The sequence below is a fragment of the Manacus vitellinus genome, unplaced genomic scaffold (genome assembly GCF_001715985.3).
Source record: "Manacus vitellinus isolate BGI_N305 unplaced genomic scaffold, ASM171598v3 scaffold_8_pilon, whole genome shotgun sequence".
Classification (NCBI taxonomy): Eukaryota; Metazoa; Chordata; class Aves; order Passeriformes; family Pipridae; genus Manacus; species Manacus vitellinus.
Genome location: NW_021940864.1, coordinates 19028105 through 19049177, shown reverse-complemented (window position 1 = coordinate 19049177; position 21073 = coordinate 19028105). Strand labels below are relative to the sequence as shown.

The 21073-nt window shown below is 43.5% G+C and overlaps 1 long non-coding RNA gene across 1 annotated transcript in view; it reads right to left on the bottom strand.

Moving 5' to 3' along the window:
* Positions 1–917: 917 nt before the first annotated feature.
* Positions 918–21073, bottom strand: part of LOC108641780 — a 66819-nt gene continuing 46663 nt past the window's right edge. The window contains exon 3 of the long non-coding RNA XR_001922255.1: positions 918–986. This is a non-coding gene — a long non-coding RNA (uncharacterized LOC108641780). The remainder of the gene's footprint in view (positions 987–21073) is intronic.

The window sequence follows — 21073 nt, the reverse complement described above, 5'->3', positions numbered from 1 at the left end:
ATATCCCCAAAACACCACAGGGAGTTACAGATGCAAACAAGCATGAAGGGCAGCTTTCAGCTGATGTAAAATTAAGGCTCCCTACTGGACCAGTTGCCCTTGGCAATGTCCAAATTGCCAAATCATACCTGCAGTGGTGGCCAGTGTGGTGGCCTTGCACTGAGGTACACCTTGGTGCCCCAGCAAATAGAGTCAGACAGATACCCAAACACTTAGGAGCAGGCAGGAGTTGCTGAGTTTCTTTATGTAACTCGATAAAAGGAATAGAAACAGAACAAAAGCAAAACCTGAAGCACACAACAGTCTCTCCTCTGGTTTCACAGGGAAGCAAGTTCCAACACTGTCAAGTCAAAGATTAAATAAAAAGAAAAAGCCAAGGGCACACTGCCATGCATATATTAGGCCTGTGTAAAACAATGGTGCACATGCCCTCACAGATATAAACACCGTGAGGCAAGCAGGGTGCCTTAAGACCTGACAAAGAAGCTGCCTTTTTTCAGCAGATTCATTGGGTCTGTATTTTTATCCCTTCCTTTTCTGTAATCCTGTCCATTTTTAATGACGGAGCATTATGCAACTGGTATTTGCCTGGAGGGGTACCCTGTCATGGACCAGCACAGGAGGAGTGGAGGCTTGGATGGCAGTGGCGGCCTATGGAACCCCAGGTTGTGGCCACCCATGATGCTGCTCTCCGGAGAGGTTGGAACTCATCTTCACTGCAACAAACCAGGGACTGCTGGGCAGAAATCTCCCATGCAGCTAAGCCAACACAAGTACCATTGGCTAATTTAGAATTATAAGACATTTCAGACTTACCCACAGAGAGCAACTCTCCCCTGTTTGTGAGTTCAGTGCCTTTCTGTTGCACTTCTTCACCCTTTTGTCCTCTTCTGTGACTCTTCTGGAATTTAAATTTGAGATGCACACATCAGCCAAGGGCCAGCAAGCTCCTTCGACCTTCCACTTCATTTGCAACAGACCCATTTCTAAGTAGGAATAATGATAGATGCTGATGAGGTGCAAGATTTGACATTTGTCTGGAAGTGCAGAGGCATGCAATTTCTAATTTCACAAAAATCTAGAAATGGATGGATATTTTTCTCTTTAGTCTGCAAAGCTTTGAAGGTCAGCAATGCATTTGAATTTTCATAGCTTTCAAAAGTGCCTGTTTTTCCATGGATTTGCTAGTTGCTCAGATTTTTAAAACCATCAGTCAGTAGCCCAGCACTTGGAATGTGTGTGTGTCTCCTGAACACATCTGCTGACATGCACCAAGGGAGGAGAAAGCAGTCCTGCTGACTAGTCTAATGCTGGCACCAAGTCAGGGCTGGACTAACAATGCCATCAGATGCTTTAGAAATACTTAGCAGGACAGATAGGTGTGTGCCCTAGGCAGCAGGATTACAATCTTCATGTGTTGTCCAATGAAATAAATCAAATAATTTTGGTGATCACGATCAGTGTTAAGGTTTTTTTGCATTTGTGTATCTGGAGGGATCTTTGATGGGGTGCCAAAGCATTCACTTATTTTTATAGTTGGGGTTATTCCTCCAAGTAAGACTCAGACACCTACTTCCTATGTATGAGCTCACAAATGCAGCTGATGCGACTGCAAGTCACATTGTGTGCCCAAGTTGTCTCAGGGAGCACATCACCTGGATCCCAGATGGCCAGGAGCCATTCACATGGGACAGGGACAGGGTCAGAGCAGGGTGCATCTGGTGCAGCTGGGGTGCAGGCTCTCTATGAACTCCTGGTTGTTCTTCCTACGGCTGCTTGGGGCAAAGGTTACTGAGTTCAGCGTCGCTCTCTGCTCCATGTATACAGGATGTACTAATGCTTTAAAATGTCACTGAATGAAAAGTGTTTTATGAATAAAGGGTATTAAGCTTTTGTACAATGCTGTGGCTCTTGTATTTGCTTTGGGTCCTGAACACCCAGCCCAAGTTACTGGAGCAAGTAATCTCCCAGTGCCTGTTGCCGCACGCACCACAAACTGCTGTGACACACACAGCTGTCTCATGAATCTAACTCAGTGTTTTAGCCTCATTGCACTGCTTCAGATGCCAGTTGGAGGGACTTCCTCTTCTCTTATACAATGGTGTTTGGGTAGGGTTCTTTTTCTGGAGAAAATCCTGCAGGGGAATCCCAAGCCAGATCTTTCCTTGACTGCCACTCCTGCCAGCTGCACATCTAGTACTGCAGATCTTGCTGAGACTAAACAACAATTTTTAAGGTTGTTGAGGAATTCTGCTTGAATGAATGTAGCTAAATCTGCACACCTCAGCAGGAAGCACTCTTCAGCCAGTACATTTATGGAGGATTGTAGCACAATGCACTGTGGAGCAAGCCATGGGGTTGTTACAAGAATAAAGCATTCTGGCTGCTGTCATATCACACTGGGACCAGTCAAACTGGAATACCCCAGTATAGAGCCCTTGACTTTACGTAAGTGACAGGGCTGGAGTCCTCCAGGAGACTAAATTGTCATGTGCCTCTGGCAGAGGTCAATTGAAAGTGAGGCCAGCCCAGGTAGTAATATCAGAGGCACCCCAAATGGAAGGAAACATGATTAAACTGATTAAATGAGTCATGCCTATATAATCCTGTGCTGCAGAGGTAGGCAGAAAATCCCACCCTTACCACTCTGAGCTGCAGATAGCAGCATCTGGCAAAAAGCTTCTTATTGTAGGTACCAAGATGCTGGTGTCAGTGTTATTTCCTAGAGAAAGGGTGGCATTTTTGCTTCACCGAAGCATGACAAAGCAAGAACGGTCAGTATCTGGCCTGCGCTCAAGTGTCAGGGTGTCTTGTAACTGAGGCACACAATAAGTGCATCTTCGTGAAACTCCTGAAATGGAGGAAGTATGAGGAAACCAGAAAGATTAGTCCAGTAGGCATACAATTTATTTGTGCATATTTCCACAGACAAGATTTATGTCAATAAAGTAACTGCAGCTCCTTTTGGAGCAGCCACAGAAGGATGGGATAAGTGCACTTTAAAAAAGGTGAACTGCCTTAAAGTGGGTTTGACTGTGGACCAGTTTATGAAGCTGTGAGAACTTGATGTGTCATGACATCCTCGGACTATTCAGGCGGAAGAGGAGATTGACTGCTTCTAAAGTCAAGTATTTCCAGGGCCACCAGAGTAGACTCAGTGGTCTCACAAATAGGACACCAACTGGGATTGTTTGGTGTCTGGTTTTGAGGACTGGGTGTGTGACATCAGACAAGTCCCATCACTGTGGTGTACTCTCTTTTCCCTGTTTGTCCTTTCTCTTCCTTGCTTACACTTGCCAACTTTTCAGACCGTACACAGGCCATTACTAAGTGTTCATACAAGAGTTCATGTGCCCTTTAATGTCTCTAACTATGAAGGTAGCAGTTTAGTTTCCAAATATTGTTCAATCCTTCTAATACACAGAGCTATTTCTTTCTACTGTCTCTTACTAAGCAGTAAAAGTACTGGAAAGTCTTTCTGTTCTCCTACCCTGGAGACAAATGGGTAAACATTTCCAACACAGTCATCTTTTTAGCTGACAGAGGGACAGGCCCATCTCCCAGGGGCTGGTCCAGGGTTGTCATTTCCCTAAAAGTGTGAGGATGAACATGAAGGCTGTGCTCATCATCAGCTTTTATGTCACTATTCTAAATGTGACATAATCAGAGAAGGCTGCTTCTCTGGGAGCAAGAGGGGTTTAAGGAGGAGGCCACTAGCTCAGCTAACAGACCATTTACTAATATTTGCTGCTCTGTAAATATTGCAATAGGGCAATGAAGCCAAGCGGGCATCTCGAATGTCTTGCCTCAGGCTATGCCTTTGCCTCAGAGAGGAAACTGCAGGCCTAAGGGATCCATCTTTCTCTGTCTAGCTAGTTCATGCATGTGCCATGAGCAAAACAAGCCTAGGTGAGGTCCCTCAAGTATAAATAGCCACACCAGAATGTCGATGAGGCTTTCAGCTGGCAGGATGTCAGCTACCTCAGGTATGTCTGCCCATGCCGCTCTACCCATCCTGCTCTTGCATTTCCCAGCTGCAGCCTGCATAGCTGTAGAGCTAACACAGATGGAGAATCCAGCTCCCTTGCTCCCAAGTGTCCAAGGAATGACCCAGCCATCTGCAGGAATCATTACCGTCCTCCGCAAGAGGGGACAAGGTCAAACCAATTGAATGTTGTCTAAAGAGGATCTTGGGGAGGGAATGTTTTCATTACAACAGTTCATCTTTCTTTTCACAGTTCATCAAAAGCAGGCCTTCTGCATACACACGCAAGACAAATAGGACTGAGGGGTGATGACGGATACTGTAGGCCCGTGGTGATTGGGATGACCCTCCACTCACACAGTTGATCAAAGGCAAGTAAAACAATCAGCCAGTCATCAGCAAAGATGTAATATTAAACTCCCCAAACACCTCATTTAATTAAGTCTTTATGATCAAAATCTCCATACCAGATCTTTTAAGTTAAACACTCTTAGACCTTGCCCTAAGATAGCAGAAAAGGACTTCCGGAGGGAAAAGGTCTGTAAAAAAATTATTAATAAAATAATGTCTCTTCCCTCTACCCTCCCAAATAATTTACTTTCTGAGAGGATACACTTCCATCTGATTTGCCCAGGCAGAGCTCAGAAAGCAAGCTGGGGTGCCTCATACCCAGCACTTGTTCCTGCTTATTGTGCTGCAGACAAAAAGCAGGAAACAACAAAGCTGCCATTTATGATGTCATATTCTTGTTGGGGTGATGACTATGATGTGAACCTGCTGCTGGCCTTACAAGTCTGAGCCAAAGCTGACTGAAAAATGTTAGGCCTGGGCAGGTGCAGTGCCACTGCAGGAGGGGAGGAGGGGTGGAAGGGAACAGGCATACACCAGATATATATCAGTGTGGAGCATGCCTGCGCTGTTCAGCCTGGTCCCCAGAGAGTAAAAATTTCTGAGCCAGACTCAAGTCAAAAACAAGATGGAACGTGAAATGCAGATGTCCTGGAGGTGGAGCTGGAATTTATAGTAAAGAGTATCTAAGCTGTTAGAGCAGGTCCAGAGGAGGGGCACAGAAATGATCAAAGAGTTGGAGCAATTCTTCTACACAGAAAGGCTGAAAGAGTTGGGGTTGTTCAGCCTACAGAAAGAAGTCTCCAGGAAGACCTTAATGTTACCTTTCAATACTTAAAGGAAGCTGGTAAGAAAGATTTTTTTTACCAGGACCTGTAGTGACAGGAAAAAGAGTAACAATTTTAAAGTGCAAGACAGTAAATTCGCAGTATCATCACAGTTGTAAGAGATCTTAAAGATCATCTAGTCCAACCATCAACCAAATGCCACCATTATCACCCCTAAACTGTATCCTCAACTGCCACATCCAGTTGCCTCTTGAGCACTTCCAGAGACAGTGACTCCACCACCTCTCTGGGCAACTTACTGCAATGCCTAACCATTCTTACAGTGAAAAAATATGTTCTAATATCTAATCTGAACCTCCTCTGGTGCAATTTCCTCTTGTCCTTTTACTTGAGACACAGCAGAAGAGACTGACCTCCACCTCCCTACAACTTTTCAGGTAGTTGTAGAGAGTGAGAAGCTCCCCCCAAACCTCCTCTTCTCCAGACTAAACAACCCCAGCTCTCTCAGCTGCTCCTCATAGGGCATATTTTCTAGACCCTTCACCAGTTCCGTTACCCTGCTCTGGACATACTTCAGCACCTCAATGGTTGTTTGGAGTGAGGGGCCCAGAACTGGACACAGTACTTGAGGTACAGCCTCACTATTGCCAAGTACAGAGGGACAATCACTTCTCTAGTTCTGCTGGCCACACTATTTCTGATACATGCCAGAATGCCATTGGCCTTCTTGGCCACTTGGGCACACTGCTGGCTCATATCAAGCCAGCTGTCAACCAACACCCCAAAGTCACTTTCTGATGAGCAGCTCTCAAGCCACTCTTGTAGCAGTCTGTAGCACTGCATGGAGTTGCTGCGACCCAAGTGCAGGACCCAGAACTTTGCTGTAGTAAACCCCATGCATTTGTCCTCAGCCTGTTGATCCAGTCTGCCAAGATCTCTCTGTAGAGCTTTCCTGTCCTCCAGCAGATCAACATTCTCACTTAACTTGATATCGTCTGTGAACTTACTGAGGATGCACTCAACCCCCCTGTCCAGATCATCAATAAAGATATTAAACAGGACCAGACCTAATACTAAGCCGTGGGGAACACCACTAGTGACCAGCTGCCAGCTGGATTCAAGTCCGTTCACCACCATTCACTGAGCCCATTCATCCTGCCACTTTTTAACCCAATGAAGAGTACACCCGTCCAAGCCATAAGCAGACAGTTTCTCCAGAATAATGTTGTGAGAGATGGTGTCAAACACTCTACTGAAGCCTAGATATACAACACCCTCATCTGCTAAGTGGATCACTTTGTCATAGAAGGAAATCAGGTTGGTCAAGCAGAACCTACTGTTTGTAAACCCATGTTGGCAGGGCCCAATCCCCTGGTTGAATAAGATTGGATATAAGGAAGAAATTCTTTATGATGAGGGTGGCAAGACACTGAAGCCAATTCCCCAGAGAAGTTGTGGATGCCCCATCACTGGAAGTGGTCATGGTTAGGTTGAACAGGGCTTGGAGCAACCTGATGGAGTGAAAGGAGTCTCTGTTGATTGCAGAGGAGTTGGATAGTTGGTCTTTAAGGCTTGTTCCAATCCAAATCATTCTATGATTCTGATCTCCAGATGTCTCAGACCCCCATCTTTATATGAAATACATCCTGCTTTGGAAGCTTCTCTCTCCACTGATCAGAGGAATCTGAGTAACTAGCTTAAACTAGCTGGATAAATGAGCAGACATGAGTCCCATCCTTTAGCTTTGTAGTAAGTATTGTAAAAACATGAGACATTGTAATGATGACAAATGGATAGACTTTTGATTCCTAGATGAAAAAGATATTTTTAATTTTCTCTCTGTTTTCATCATTGGCTTAAGGCAATTGTACTGCATCTGAAAGGAGTGACTCAGCCCTGCATCATGTGTTCCCACCTCACCACCTGTGCTCCTTAGTTATCATGTGGTCAAGCAGTCAGACAGATCAGGGGATTCAGACAGATGAGGGAACTCTTCCCTCTTTTTGCTGTTTTCTGCTGAGTGGAGAATTTATCTGGATCAGCCTGATGTGCTGGATTTACCACATGCATGAGCCTTAGACCTGGCACAAATGAAGGAATGGGAACTCATGGACAGGGACAGAACAATTTTACACATTTTCGCAAAAGCTGGACTTTGGCTCAGGGTGGTCATGAAAGCGCACTTAGTTCATATGTGATGTGGTAACCCAGTGATGAGTGATTCTCCATCTCACTACTGGTTTCCTGAGTCATCTGACAAAGCTATTCTTTTCCAATTTATTATAAAAGCACATGAAAATTAAGCAGAGTAAAGCCTGCTGTATGTGAGTTCATTCATCCGGCACCTGAAATGAAACCTATCAAGGTGCCGTGTGGCGTTAGGCAGCCAACTTTGGCACTTGTAGTAAGCATAGTTGTACTTGCCAGCACTAAAAAGGGAAGAAGGCTGCATGGGAAGGAGTGAGGGTCAGAATCACAGAATATTCTGAGTTGGAAGGGACCCACAAGGATCATCAAATCCAGCTCTTAAGTGAATGGCCCATACAGGGATCAAACCCAAGACCTGGGTGTTATTAGCACTGTGCTCTAACCAACTGAGCTAATCTCAGGGTCTTTACCCTGGAAGTTGTGAGAGCAGAAAGGCAAACCGGGATTCTTGGAGCAGACTGCAGCTAGCATAAAAAGAAGACCTTTTGGACAGACTAAGGATATGTTACTGTCCCCTCTGATTGCATACCTTGCACATGGGATTGCATCCAGAATGTTTTGCTCATCCTAGAAGTAGAATATTTTGCTGTCTGAAAGAAATATGAAAATATGTCATACCCCAAATACTGGCAACTTTAGGGAATCCAGAGGCATTTTCCAAGTGTTGAAACTAACAAAAAATCAAAGAGAGGAGGAGAGGGGAGGGGAGGGGAGAGGAGGGGAGGGGAGACTGCATCATTAAAAATAAACTACCTTTATCTGCTCTACACCTCTATCCACTTATTTACACCTCTATCCACTTTAATAGACCATCAGGTGATTTAACTGCTTTGACAGGTTTATACTAGTTTCTTTAAACACTGTTCAGCTCTATTTTTCTTTGCTTGTTTGTTTTCTATCTTCCCCTAATTGCTATGCTAAGCAGAGATCTGCTACCTAGGGCTGTACACATGGAGATATAGACCTTTGCTACCAAATCAGCTATACCTGGATGTTTTTTAATGTGTGTATTATCATGGCATAGCCACTAAAGGCAGAATTGTTTGTAGCTGGAATGGGTCTCATGAGACAGAGTAAAACTTGAGGTTGCAACTATATCTGGTGATCCATGAAAAAACTCTTGGTGATGTCAGTGGAAGACCTGTCTTTCATGAAAATTTGGCGAGGAGCCATTGCCATGTAGTTGAGGCTGTATTTGGTGACTACCCTGCCTCTGCTCCCTGCCTTTACATTGTCCAACATAATGTCGGCCCAGAGTAGGCCTAGAGCAAAGGAGTGTGGGGAGGAGGAGCTGAAGTTAAAAAAAAAGAGCCTTTTAAACCTTATCATTAAGTCTTCCTCTAGGACTTGGGTTTCAAGCACACTCTCTGAGAGTTGCACAAGGAAGATCAGAGAAACTCTGGACTATGCATGCAAAAATAACACAATGAAAGCCTAAAGGCAGACAGCAGGATGTAGGACACAAATGATCTTCCAGCAGCTTCTGGAATGGTGAAATCTTTTTTTGTGAATAGCTCATTGCTGACAAAATGGGATGTCCTATGGGACCAGGTAACAGTGAACTGGGCTCTCTCCCTTGTCAAGCAGCCACAGAGATAAGGGGTATCAAAGTTGGCACTTCTGTTTTATCTCTTATTGGAGCAATTCAAGTTTTGCTAATATAGCAAGGGTCTACTTTTCTGGCTTGGTGATTAGATCATGCCAGGATCAGAAGAGGAGTCAGCTGAGATATAAGTTCTGATCCAGGGAGGAGTTCATTAATTTTGCAAACTTGAGCCCCATTAGCAGAAGTCCAAGACAGCCACTCACTGCTGTGATGAATGTTTGGGGGTGCAAGCCCAGATCTGGGAGTTGGCCAAAATGTCAGCTTCAGGTGGCAGTCACTCATTGCCATACTATACTTTCAGTTGACTTAAAGATTTCTGGTGACTGGGCTAAATTTTAAAAATATTTTAGCAACAAAGAGACTTGTTTCTATCCAAATCAAAACATTTGGTGATGATTTTTTCTTTATTTTCATTTGGCTGACAAACAAGTCACTTCTACATTATTAAAGGCAGTGAACTACATCTTATGTGGTAATAAGTCATCCCCCTCTCCCTTTTGGTTGCAGGGGTTCAGGAACGTCAGCAGACTCCGAGTTCATAGTTCTGCAGAAACAAAAGGTGATGTTCTCCAGAACTGCTACTGAGTACACTGCCTCAGGATTGGCTTGGTTTTATCCAAGATGTTTGGGCTGTCTTCCATTTCCTGAAAAGTCCCACTCATAGAAATTAGGTATCTGCAGCCACTTTTTGGCACAAAAAAGAAAGACTGATGATGAATCATGGTTCTGTCTCCTCTCCATGGACAGGGATAAATGGGGACATTGGCAACAAGGGATTTTTCCAGCTACCTGCCTTCTGATTGCTGAGGTGCAATCTTCAACTGTATCATATATTTTTATTTGTTCACTCTTCTGTAGTCTGTCTTGTCTCATTTGCAGGAGAGATTAGCACGAAAAGACCTAAACTCTGCTGAGTCCTCAATAAAAGCATTAATATCATGCACTTCCAAAGCTCTACTCCAGCTGCTCCACAATATATCTTTTGTTAGATACTTGTGGGAATAATAATATCTGCAGTTAGTCTAGCTAAGATTACAACAAAAAGAAGTTAACCCTCCTGCTTCGGGGCACAAACCAATTCAGATTGTGGCAGGTTTGCCAGGCCTGGGGGAAGGAGTTCATACAACCTTCTCCACAGCAGCCAGCACCACCTGTATCCCTTCCCTCCACTCCTTCTTCCTACCCTCTTTTCTTGACCTCTTGCACTGCCTTTCATGATTTTTTTTTGCTGCCAGCTTTTGCTCCTGCCTGGAGAGGCAGGCTGTTCACCCTGTTACATGTCCTTTCCACCTGCAGCTGGTTCCGGCTCTCTCTGGTTCATTCTGGGGTTTGTCAGTCATCTCTTGCTACAACTTGAAGTTAAAATTTCTGGCTCTTCTGACTTGATGCTGCTGTCCACAGCCTCAGCCATCCCCACTTTCCTTGCTGCCTTTTCCTAATCCCTTTCTTCCTCTCCCCAGCACAGAATTTAGAGACTGTGAAAGGGTAATTATGAAAGTCAGGTGGTTTCCAGCCCATAGACTTGAAGCTGGACCTGATGAGGTTGAGTTCACACACACCTGCAGAGGCACCTCCACCTGGACACACGTGCTGCCTGCAGGAAGGAGGTGGGGGTCTCCTTGTCCACCTTGAGCTTCTCTTCCTGCACCTGAGAGGGATGAGCACAACACTGAGGATCTCCACAGCCCCCTGGTTCCACCAACAAGACTCCATTTGCCCCCTCTGCCTGCCTGCAGTTCCATGCTGAGATGTGGACCATGGCACTGACGTTGGTTTCCTCATTATCATCTGCCTCGTTCCTGCCTACTGCAGCTGGGTTATGAAAAGTGTCCCCATTTGCTTCAAAACACTGAGTTACAGAGGAAAGAAGATTTTTGCAGTATGTTCATCTCTGTTTTTTCATTGATGCATGCTAAGAAAAGCAGGGAAAATATTCCTTATTCCCTCCTTTGTATCAGTCATACTAACCCTCCCTTTGCCTACAGGGTGTTGAATAAAGATGAGAGCTATGGTCTAGTGTGCTGGCCAAAACAGTCTCATTTTTTACACATTCTCCCTGAACTGCTGTCTTTTATTTATATTTAGATTGCAATTTTCTTTAAGCTTGGACTATCCTTTCATTGTGTTTTTATAGCACCAAATAAAGGATCTTACTGGGTTAGTAGGGCCCTTGGTCACTGCACAGGTACAATGCTGATTTCACTGACTGGTTATAATAGAGTATATGAGTAAACCAGGGCTGGAAGAGGAGTGACAGAAGTGCCCATCACCCAGTGGTCCAAGCTGGGACATTTTTTCTGTCCTTTCTCCCTGCTGCTATAGAAAGCATGTTACCTGTTGCAAGAGTTTTGCTGAAGGAAGTTTACACAACCTGATTCTGGTGGTATATCTACTGTGCAGAAGGACTGAGAGCAGACACCCTCTCAGGACTCGCTGTTCCCATTTTGAGGTAGGAGACACGACAACAAGTACTAGGCAAAAAAATAGTCTCACTCAGGGCATCTCAGTGTAGACAACAGACTTCAAGCCACAAAGCTTGGTGTCTCTCACCAGGTACCTCCTAACCTGCTCTTACCTTGGCCTCTTCCATTTTAATGTCTCTCTAATCTTTCCCTTATCATAGGCAGGAAAAAGTACCCAAGCAGAAGATGTACTCCTTCTGTCCCGTTTGCCTCCATCCTGTGCTTTTTCTTCTCCTCTCTCCAATTAAGATCATTTACTCCTAGCCAGAAAATACAGTAGGTACTAATGGAAGCCTGTTACAGTCTGTGGTTCACCATGCACGTATTTGTAGGCCTGGGAGAGTGTAGTCACATACTCTAGAAGGGAAGAGTTTATAGGAGCTGATCCAAAGCCCTGTAAGGTAAATGGCATCCTTTTCATTGGCTTCAAGGGGCTTCGGATCATGCTGTAAATAGCCCAGCAGGATACTGTATGTGGATATGACAACTATTTATAGCACTTATGATAGATAAGATGTGTGCTCACCATCTAAATCTAGGCACTGTGTCATTTGGGGAGAGACAAATCAGGACTGATGCTTAGTGGAATGAGAGATATCAGTGACAATGAGGGACCACTGACTGACATGTCACCTACTTCCTCAAAACAGAAGCACCTGAGATCCTTCACCATCTACTGCAAATGCCCTTTGTAACAGATAGTTTTGCTTTAAAGGAAAGTTTTGTCAAATATAGCAAAGTAATTACCTCAGATTTATGACATTTTTCTGTAGCAAATGCTCCTAGCGTCTCTCATCCTCCCAGCCTTCTCAGAGGCCTGTAGTCTTTTATCTTCCTTTGACTGGATCTCTGTAACTCTGGCCAGTGACCCCACAATCACTGAAAACCCATCATGCTTGACTGTGATGGTGTAAGTTAACATGGATGACCTTGGTACCCAGGATTATGTGTGTAATACAGGCCTGATTGCTATCAACAGTACCCAAGGTTACCAGGTCTGACAACATCAGAGTTGAGTTACCTGCGTGGAACAACCTATTCATATTCATATCTGTGAGCGAGCTCCTCACTGGCATTCATAAACATGCTTCTCCCTCTGAGCAGAACATGGTGTGCAGATGTTATCATGCAAACGAAGTTTTTCGGATAAAGATGTTCTAACTTTTGATGTTGGAGAAGGGTTTTGTTTCACGTTATAGAGGAATTGCCAGTGGATATTTTACAAATCTTCATGTCAAAGTGCAGATGAGAGCAGGTTGTCCATACTCTTGTTGTTGGATTTGTTATGGCGATGCCTAATCAAGAACAGCCCCATTGTCTTTGGCACAGTATTAACACACAGAGAGAAACAGACAATCCATGACTCAAAGAGTTTACTGCTCAAACAGAAAAAACAACCAAACCAAACCAAACAAATAAAAAAGAAAAAAAAAAAAGAACAGCCTTGGGTTGGTTTAAATGCTAAATGTTTTAGCACAAAAATCTCAGAAGTGAAAGAGATAGCACTCATGAATGAGTGGAGAGACCTTCCATAAAATCATCAGTGTATCATAAATCTACCGTCCTGTTTCTCTATTATGAGGAAGAATAGCATAAGGGAAGGAAAGGGGAGCAAAAGAGAGAAGGGGTTCTGCAACTCTTGATAGCTGATGTTGGGTTTACTCCCTCAAAAATGACACTGGTAGATATTCACTTTGGTTATGATCAGCACAGATTTTAAAGGCTCTTTCCACACACAAAATTCTAGAGCCTTATTTAGAGAGATCCTGTGCTGTAACAAGAAGAGAAGTATATCTAGTTTGAAGTTTAGCACTGATCCCAGGATGTAGGAATGACATGGACATTATGCTAGGCTTTGAGGAAACACACATGCAATTTCTCAGGCTCTGGCACAGAAACAAGAAATATTTGCGGAGTGTAGAAGAGCATCTCCTTTCTTTGAAATCCCAGTTGGATTTTGTGAGACTCAGACAGTGCTTTATTGGATCTTCCATCATACCTGTGCATCTGGCAGGCAGGCAGTGCAGGCTGGTTGTGTTTGAGTCCCATGTAGCAACTTCCAGGCATCAATACGAAGAGGTGCATGCCAGTGTGGTTCCCCTGTTACACTGAGTTCTGCAATCTTATTTTTGCAAAGCATCTTTTTCATTCTGGGTATCTGCTTGCATCCATTAGTGTTCATGAAAATACTGGTGGCCATATTTATTGTTAATCTCCAGTAAGACTCATATGCAAGTGCTCTGCTGAACAGAAATTTGGTCTCTGGACAACACAAAGAGAGGAGACAACGCTGGAGGCTGTAGAAAAGGAGGGTGTACAGAAGTCAGCTTCTCACACTGACAGTGGCACTGGCATACGTGGATTTGGGATTCTTACATCCTGAAGAATGCAGTAAGTCACTACTGTCTGCATATGTACTGTTGTGGATGGTAGGGTAGATTTGTTTGTTCATTTTATCCTTGATCCTTTGAGGCTTTCTAGTCATTCTGTGCTTGTATTTTTCTGTTGACTTAGTTATATAAACTTCCTCTAATAGGATAATAAGTATGTCTTTTGCGTTGTAACCCTGAGATCCTCTGCAAGCCATTCTGCATGGACTGCAAATGATCTCAGACATTGTGACCCTGTACTGACCATTCAGCTACAGTTGTCTGAAGAACAACTCAAACCTTGAGAACAGCCACAAGAATTGTAGCCTCAACTGGTGATTGTTTCTGCAAGTTTAGTCTGGTAAAATTTATACTGAAGATTTACTTAAAAGTTTTTTAGGTTTTTGTTGAGGAGCCTGAAGAAAAAGTAGTTTGATTGCAAAGCAAACTTTTCCAGTGTTGGGTTGCAATTTTCAGTACCCAGCTCCTAAAAAATATAATTGCATTTGGCTTTCAACAATTGAAAACTAAAAAAAAAATTTTTGTTTGACATAATCCCCCAAAGTGTAACATGGATTTCTTCTGGAAATGTTAGTTCTGCCCACAAAAATGTACCAGTTTTGGTATCTTCTATTGTTGTGGTCATTTAATTAAAATCCTGGACTAGTCGTACGCACTTTTTTTTTTTTTGATGATCCTTTCTCTGGTTGAATTTTTGGTTTTCTGCAGTTAAAATGCATGCGTCCAGTCAAGTTCAAAATTCCTTTACAGTGACGGACCACGCAGCAAAAGGAAGTATGTTCCTCTTCACAAGCAGGACAGGGAATCCCTTCTCGTGCTGTCACTGTGTGCAGAAGCAGATATTGTGTCTCATTTCTTCCAGTTATTCGCTGTTCTAAAAGCATCTGTAATGAATAGCTGATTGTGAATGCTCATGTACCACGTGCCTTTGCAAAAGGGAGTATTTTCTTGATGAATTCCCATGTGTCTTCTTCACAGTGAGACCAAGAGCATTACTCTGTTTGGGGAGCTTATTACAAAAACATCATATGCCACCAGCACACCTGGTTTAGGTATTTACTTAACACCAAGCTGGAAAATGACGACATATGATGAATGCCTCTCAGACACATAATATTGGTGACACATATTTGTAGCTGGTTACACTCTTTTTATTGATTATTTTTCTGTTAGTCAATTAGAAACTGTCCAGTAACCTGAACACATTTGAAATGCTAAGCCAGTGCAGATATTCCATCAGTGCCATTCCCTAGAAAGTAGTAAGAATTTCAGGTTATGGTGGCCTAAAGTCAGGGCACTTCCAAAACCTAAAAACATAAACAGGTCAGGCAAGTTCTGAGCTTCTGGAGCTGTTTCCCAGCATGTGTCCTACACCTTCCTTGATTGCAGATAAATTCTTCTCTCTTATCTGCTTTCTAGAAATTTTCCCCGACATGAAAAGCCGTGGAGTATTAGTGAACACTGATTTATGGTGCATTAGCACATGTAGCATATGTTTCTCTAACTCCAGAGAAAGTTGGGCTCTACAATGCTTGGAAATGGTCTTTCAAAGCCCAAGACAGAGTGTTGCACACATGAGAATGTGCTCTCTGTGGGTAAAATTCAACTTTCTGTAGTGAGATACCACAATACTGAAGTAGTTGTTATGTTCTGTTCAAATGCCAGGATACATTTAATCCTGTAGCCTTTACTGACGTATTAGAGAGCAGACCAGAAGTCATATACCTTGGCATTGATTTGGTATTGGGACTAAATCAACACCAGCTTTAATTGCTCCATATTACCCTGCACTGAATGCTCTGCCAGGAGATTAATCACCAACAACAAAGAATTAACTACGTGTCAGACTTATAAAAGGAGGGGTTTTAAGAAGCCATCTCTTTATCCATCTTTGTGAAAACAAAGCAATGCACAATGGGAGATCTACAAATAATCAGAACACCCAAGGGGGGAGGAGGAGAGGTAGAGAATAGGCTTCCAGCAAGACAACCTGTTAAAAGGTTACTTTAAAAGCTTTTTGATGATGGAGCTTGTTGCATTTATGAAAGATGTGACAGGACATGCTCGTCTGTAATAGCAAGAGATTGGAATTGTCAACTGGGGACAGCCCTTCTGGCCCTTTTTCTATCGTGAGCTGTCTGAGGCATTGCAATTAAACTCAGCACAACAGCTGTAACTAGGGAGAGCTGCAAAAATACAGTCAGGTGAAACATATCAATGAAATAATAAAAACAGCAAGCATAGTGTGAAGAAAGCAGAGAGCAGGATAGAGAATGGCTGCACAATCAGAGAACAGAAGCCAGCAGGCCACTTTCTGGACACAGACCAGTAGCTTGTGAAGCATTGTGTGGGGAAGTCAATCATTTTATGAAGCTTAATATTTGCATATCAGGAAAAGAAAAAGATCATTTTGAGTTCAAATGTTTGTCATCACAGCCAGGTTTGCAATGCCTTTCCAAGAGCTTAAATAATAACTGAAAAGGCTGATCTATGTACAAGATCAAATAAAAGATAAAAAGACAGATTTGTCTCCACTGAAAGGTCAGTGAAATTTGTCAGACAATGAAAACTACTTTATTTCTTTAGAAATCATCCAAAAAAACCCTCTCTAACTCTGTGTTATTTCCAGACTGCTCACCACTTCCTCTCAACTTTATAATCAAGAATGACCCTCCTATCTTCCAGACATGGCTTTGCTGCAGTTTATATTCATCTAAATAAATACTGTATCGTGCAGCTCTTAGCACTAAAAAAAATATCAGCCCATCTGGTTTTTTCCCCTCTTGATGAAAAGTGTCCTCAGGGAAGATCACACATGTATGTCATGAAGGATGGGAGCAGGCAGTATATCCCATCCATGATGAAAGCCATCTTCTGTATTTCCTCTTTTTATTCTTGATTATAGCTGTACACACGCCTGCCTTTTGTTACTTTCCCATCTTGAGTACCCTCCAGACCTTAGAAACATCAGGGTCATGTTTGAAGTCATTATTCTGAAGTCTGACTGATGGCAAATTTGTGGGGATGGATCCTGATAACTCACTGGTGACTAGCTCGTTGTTACCACTGAGGACATTGCACATTACCTCTCCTTCAGTCCTTTACCACCGTTTTTCTTCCCCTCCTGTGGTCCCAATGCAAATGAAAATGAGAGAGGATGAGCATCACCTGCTACTGTGTCAATGCCACCCAATGCTGGAAGCAATTGCTGCTGTCTTCTACTAACACCTTGGCTCTGTACCATGGGCATCCAAGTGCAAGCTTTGCCTGGAATAGCTTAGTGTGTGGAATGGCATGAAATGGGCTCCTGAAGTCCCCATCATTGGAGCTGAAGACAGGATGGGCACAGGTGGATGGAGAAGTCCAGCTAGGACACAGGCTGGGGACAAGCCTGCCCACTTCCCCAGCAGTGGTAGGGGTAACAAAGAGAAGAATTTGAAAATATCCCTTTCAGTAGTCACTGAGTATCTTGCTGATTCCAGTGTGGTTGATCCACGGCAGAAGACAGGCATTTAGTACTTCCTGGGACCTTCTATGGCAACAGAAAGAGCAGAGTAGTTCCCTGCTCCACAGTGAAAGAACACTCAGCATTTGGGTGATGCAGACATGGTTTACTTCATATGCCTTGAAGCACAAGAGAGAGTTGGGCCAGATAAGCTATGAGTGACCTGGCAGTGAGAATGAAATACCAAGCAAGAGGGAAAAACACAGAGCAGAGAACCAGATCTGAGGAGAGAGTGCTACCTTCCATCCAATGAGTTGCATCTCCGATTTGTATGATCAAGACTCATGGACTAAACAGAGGAATTCACCCGCCAATGGGTTCAGTGAGCAACGCCCCCTCCTCAAGAACCTATGATGAAAGGCAGGTAGGGATGTCCATCAGACAGACTTGACGTCTGACCAGTCTGGAGAGGCAGCTTTTTGTTCTCTCTGATTTGTCCTTTGCACTAACATTTGCTTTAGATTCTTGTCAAAACAAGACTAACGTCTTAAAGTGCAGCACATGGTCTGTCCTGTTTAGTTTTGAAATGTTTTGTTTGGCTGCTGGCAATTTGTTCATCAGAAGAAAAAATACTTCCTTGGTCCATACCCTAAGAAATCCTCTCCTGTCACAAGCAGAAATCTAACAAAGCCACCCTGTCCATCAGACACCAACAGAAATAAAATAGCCAACCACATCACCCTTCTGACAAAATGTTATCAGAAAACCACTTGGGAGAAGCTGTGCAGGAAGTTCCTGGGATCAGCTGACTGGGGAACAAGAGACAGAAAAGGACTACTGCATTAGGAGAAGTTGTCCACACGGTCCAATATAAAATCTACAGCTAATGACAGCAGATGCTTGCAGGGCAGGTGCAAAACACTTCCTAATTCACCTAAATACCATGCCAGTAAGGATAACTTGCTCTGCCCCTTTCATGGCTGATTATCTCTTGCCCTGAAGCTGGGCACTGACAGTGCTTGTGCTTTCATCCTGGTCAGCCTGGGCTTTGAAGCCACGTGTATTGCTAGTGTTATGTACTGTAACTGCAGATGCCATTATTCACACTTTGTTAAGACATGGTCCATTCCCAGAGTTACAGCAAAGGTAAACTTAATCCCATGTCTATCACATGCTCAGTCTAAACTGTTTGTCTCAATAACACCCTGTGTCATAGAGCCCTCTTAAAGTTCAGTATGCACTGCCAGAAAAAGTATTTCCTTTTATCCTTTCAAGTCTCTCTTCTTATAATAAAAGGAGATTCTTGGTCTTGTTTTATTGGAAAGTGAAGTATCAGTGCTAGTTGGAGTCACCTGCGTTACTACGTACTCCTGCTTCCTCTCCTTGTGCTCTCACCCAAGTTTAATTGCCCTGACAATATTTTCTCCTTATATCAAAGCTCCTCTTCCCTTCATGTCTCCTGGATTTTTGTGGCTCTTTTGATAGACATATTCTCTTAACGCTGCTCAGTTCTCTTAGGAGCAAGGTGATTTGTGGTCCAAACACATCCAAGCCTTTCATACTGGCAGTTGTCCAAAGTCCCTGCACTGACTTAGCTGCTGCCTTATATCCCATCATGAACTACCTGCTTGTCTCTCCATCACCTGCTGCAGCTGGTTCTAACTTTGCTTGGGAACACTTTGGGGACAGAGCCTGCCCTTTACCAAGCATGTACCCCACAATTAGCCACATGGAGCACATCATGAATCCCACACCACAGACTGAGTGGATTCCCTTCCCAATATAACACAGGCAAAGACAGCTCTTTAATAGGCAACACATCCTCTTTGCATAAGTAAAACCACTGGCAAATACAATAGAATCAGGAAAAATCTTGCTGAATGAAGCTGTGTTTCAGTTAATATCAATGAGGCTGGCACTAATGCAAATAACATTTTCTTAATTAAATTCTAAGTGCTTCCAATTGTGTCTCATCCTATTTTTCTGATCAGTTTTTTATAACCAACAATTGCTCTGTTTTGAATGAGAGTTTGAAATTATTCCTTCCCAGATTTATGGAACTAATTCTGCAAGACCTGAACAATCACTACTTTTGCAGAGAATAATACAGATTCTGAAAATGTGTGTTTAGTTGCCCTGAAACTATTCACACATTATTAGTACTGTATTTCCTGAATGATGCTAGCTGGGAAGGAAAAGAGAAAAAAAATGGAATTAGCTTCACAAATATGCAAGAGAAGATAGTGCTCTTCAAATTGTATCACTCTATCTGGTCTCAAGAGCGTAGAATAGCCAAGATAAACCTCCACACAGCAAGAGAAGATGCAGCTCTGTCTCTTCGCTACCTGGAGCGTGGCTGTGGACACGCAGGACACAGAGGATCCACCCAGGGCATGAGAGTAGCTCTCAGCCTCTGCTCTCCTCTTGGCTTCTCCTGACATAAAGCTCATAGTCCCTCCCAAAATGAGGGGAATGTGTACATATCATCCTCTGAAACAGTACTGTAGTCCAGCAGGATGGAGAGGGCTGTCTTCTGGACCAGTCAGTATTTAAACAAGAATATCTTCAACAAGAAAGGCAGAGAGATGGAGAGCACCTGGTCCAGAATCCCTTAAAGACCAGGACTCCTGGGCAAGGAGGTGTCGGAGCCCCGTGCTCAGGGCAGCTGCTTTACTCCACACAGGGACTTCAGCCTGACCTAGCCTTGCACCAGGCACCAGGGCCTTTGGAGATGAGTATGTCTTATTGCCCCCTGTATAACAGATAAAAGGCTGCAACGGCAATAACCGCTCCTTCTTTATGCAGTTGCATAACCCACCCCCTCTTTGCCTTTGTTCACATGTGTCCATAGCAAAGCATTTCATTTTGGATTACATGGAACATTTTGTGTCAACTGAAAACAATAAGACTGATCCCCTTCCTCTGCCTGTGAGTTAAACCCCCAAAAATTAACATTTGGTTTTTTCTCTGATTCTAAATTATTTTCCAGTGAGGCTGCCAAGCTAAAAATCACTTCATTGTGCAGCTCCAGAGATGAAATAAATGCATCCTCTCCCATACTTACCTGATTTGCAATGAAAAAGAGGGCAAGAGACCCCAAAACAGAACAGCCTGGCTTAGCAGGAAAAGCTGTTGCCAGTGTCCACACAATAGTTGAGAAGAGGAATTTCAGGTATGTTGGAGCAAACTGTGTGGCCTTTTGGAGCAAGATTTTGCTGCAGAATCCAAAGAGCCTGACTGAATTTGTAGTCAGTACAGCTGGGAAAATGGAGATGGTGTGGAACTAGGTTGAAAAATGAGGATTTACAGGAAGGACAGCACCTCTTTCCCTTCACTCCTCTCAGCTGCAACAGGAGATCCCAGTGCCATCTCCACTTTCTTCTTCCGTCACAGTGACATAAGATCCCCAAAGAGCCACTTCTGAGTGCAATTCATCAAGTTCACTCCCCAGTTCTTTTGATCAGGCATGCAACAGATGCTGCAACGCTCTACGAAGCTGCTGGACTACACCATCCATTTTTATTACACCTTTTGGCAAGTGGATGCAATCTTTGCAACCAAAAGCCACTTTTACTTTCCAGGGCAGGGCTGTATTTTGCAGAGGAGAAGGACTGTGAAATCAACGCACTAAAGTGGCTGAAGAGATAAATAACACTCTAAACTAAAAGTAACTGCTGCAGTTACTTTCAGTGCTCTAATCAACGCCCCCGACATGGGACATCAAAGCAGAGCAAGCCAAGCACAGAATTCATGTCCCTGAACTCAAGGCTGTGTGACAGGAACAGCATAGAAATGTCCCGATTATGTTTCACAAGCTGGCAAATCTCAGACCTGCCCTCAG